This window comes from Pocillopora damicornis, chromosome 9, assembly GCF_964200805.1.
Source record: "Pocillopora damicornis chromosome 9, jaPocDami1.2, whole genome shotgun sequence".
Classification (NCBI taxonomy): Eukaryota; Metazoa; Cnidaria; class Anthozoa; order Scleractinia; family Pocilloporidae; genus Pocillopora; species Pocillopora damicornis.
The window spans coordinates 5,810,865-5,814,180 of record NC_142678.1 but is presented as its reverse complement, the minus strand read 5'-3'; positions in this window follow the sequence as shown (position 1 = coordinate 5,814,180).

Here is a 3,316-nt window from a genome sequence, read left to right as displayed (position 1 = left end):
TATTGGTACTACCATGATCTTTACATTCTTTAAACCTTAGTGTCACTTAAAAGAGGGCGAGAACGAGATGCATTATATTTCACCAAACTAAACACAGATGGTTTTTGAAGTCAAAATCACCATTGTCCTAAAGTGATTTATAACTATATCATTGATTTATACAGATTTTTCTAGGTGAAATTTAATTCCCTAGGTGTGTCCACATCATAACGCGTAGCAATGTTTAATTAAATGTTCATGCACAGTCTGCAACAACATTTGATGCCTCAGTTCTTACAAGTTATTTGAAGCGTTTCATACGATATTAAGTAATTTTAATATATTATTTACATCAGCTGAACTAAACTGACTTACGAATAAAGGGGGTAAGTTGCTAAAGAAATTGTGGTGCTGCGTCGGTGGGAGAGTAGAACGGGGTAACTTAACAAAACAACTGAGTTGATAACGTAAACTGGCCACCGTAAAGAGTTCAAAGGCTGACGTTTCGAGCGTTAGCCTTTCGTCAGAGCGATTCACGAAGGGCTAACGCTCGAAACGTCACACTTTAAACTCTTTACGGTGACCAATTTACGTTATCAACTCAGTTGATGATACTAAATTACCCTGCTAAACTGACTTATGTCGAAGAATTTACTCAGTCAGCCGTATATGACAATTTTATGTGTTTTACTGGAAAATATTTATACCTTTTACTACCATTCGATGTTTCATTGGCCTCAGTAAACATTTACCCTAAACGATTTCGAATGAATGTTTACGTTATGTTTCTATGCACGTTGAGTAAACCAGTTGCTCAGTTTATGATTTGTAGTTTTGACTGCAGGTAAATCTCACTGGAGTTCGACATGCATTACAAATATAAAGTTCCGAATTCAATGCCCCTAATTGCATCAAACTAATGCAGGTTTTAGGAGCGTGGGAACTGTGGAAATCTCGAGTTGTTTAGTACTTCCATCTGTGACGACAAAAGGCTGTTTACATTTCCATTGCCAATTTAAAAAATTGCATGTGTTTTTGGCTAGCTATCTGGAACCAAAACGCCAAAGGCAAGAATATCTTTTTTGCCCCCTGCATAGAGTGATGGAAGTATGATATGAGTGGTTCCTTTTAAGGCCAAAAATAATATTCAGTAGCTTAACAACACTAAACCTTAAATGGAGCGTTCATCGCAAAAAAAACTACTGCTATGATGTTGATTAAACTTAACCATGCGTGTACCATTAATGAGGTTTGGCAATCATTAAATGTCCTAATGTGTGATTCTTGTGCAAAATCGTTTCTTCGATTATTTCACAAATCCTGCAAAGCCATTTTGCATATTTCCTTTCAAATCAAGCTCGACTCCGTGACGATATCGCCAAAAGCAACAGCTCTAGAGTGGCTGTCTGCGGCAAGTTGATAATTTATTTCTTAACTAAACGCGTTTTCAAGAGGACCGCTCTTATTTTTTTTTTAAGGCCAAAACCTGAAAGCGAAAAAAAGTTACCTTTTCCTTTATGGGTGTGAATTTCAATACCACCTAAATGAATATCTATGTCAATATTAATTCCTTCAAGAAAGGCTAGAAGAAATGCTATTTCTTTCTTTATTTAAGGTTCACAACCTGTTTCGAGACCCCTCATTATTTACGAAAAAATTACACTAAATCTTCGACAACGAATCAATAGAGAGTAACAAATTGGCATTATAAATATCGCCCCTTCGCCGCATTAAGTTACAACTAGCAAAATGTAGCTAAACAATTAACTACTACAATTAACAACTACAATTAATCTACTCAATCATTCTTGTCAACTAATGTCCTTAGAAATCGCTCTGATTGATATATGACAATAAAAGTGACACTGAAATAAAAACAATTTAAGAATGCATGAACTTTGTTTTAGTTGTAAGTCCTTTCATGAAATTCTCGTTCACCTCATTTTTCATTTTAATCGTTGCAGTTGTTGCAAATATTCCCCCTAAATGGTGCAGAGTTAACTCATCCGCTCCTGTCACCAAATAAATTACAGAAAAGAACTTGACTAAGACAATGTAATTTTAGGTCATGAAGCGTTTAAGCTTACTTAACTTGGCGCTCATTTTTCGATACTTTTGCCCCTTTAATGACAAGTGAGGTTGAGGTATCTTCTTATGTTTGGAAGGTATTTCGATAATTTTGATCGAGTTGTATTTGCAGCTATGAAAACTCGTGGTATACCGTATTATAAGAGCTCACGACTCTACAGGGGAGTTCTTAACAAATGATAATAGTTTGAGTTGTCATAAATTCATGTCCCCTTAAAGACCTGAATCTTGAAAGAGAGCTTTTCAAAACAAAAGCCAATTTCTGCGAATTCGTGGAACGTTGCTCTGAGAAAACAAGAGGGTGATATGATTCATCTAAAACTTAAGGATGATGTTGGTGTTCGAGGAACAACCAAATATTACACAAAGGTAATCGCAAGTGTGTATAGTTAAAGAGCTTTTAGATCTCGAATGCTGTTTGAAATGCTCTCGACAACCATAGGACAACTGCGCACAGGTCTCCGTTCACAAAAGAGATGAAATGGACGTCGCTTGTTGAACAAATGTACAGTGTGTGGCATATACATGTTAGCCTATGTATGTTTAGAACTAGTTGATACTACAACATTCACTTGACTGTTCAGCCCGTTAGTAATGTGGTTACTTTCTCCGCATAGATTGTTCCAGCAAACCATTGGAATGTAACGGCAGTAGAGCAGTCTTCGCTTGAAAACCGAAAATTCATATTCTTTGCTTTTAGTTATTTCCTCTAGACTGAGAGCCACTTACAGGTGACCTGCTTTTGTGTCATACATAATAGGGAGGAACTTTCAGCTAAAACAGAGAATTACAACAAATTTTAAGACTGTTCGTAGATATATCATTTGACGATCTTAGCAAGAAGGTATACATAAAAGTGAAAAAAATTGAATTGAAAAGTTAGTGAGTAAGTGATCTCATGATAGCATGTTTTATTCTTAGTGAGTTTTTTCTTGCAGCAACAGATTGAAAGGTTACATGACATTCATTTTCTGGCTTCAGAATCCACCGACTAACTTTGTGTTCAGCCTCAATAAAATTACTTTAGAAGTCTTTATTCGTTAGTTGGTGCGCTACTCTTTTTTAAACTAAAGCATTTTACGTTCATCCTAGCTATTACTCTATATTGTCATAAAATATGTTTCATGTATTTCCCTATTGTATCCTGCTGAAGATTGTTGTCGAATTTAAATGGCCATTCCTGACATTTTCCTGTGGTGTTTTCCTAGACAGTATTATCCGCGTTAGTTTGTCTTTTGTTAATCCTATT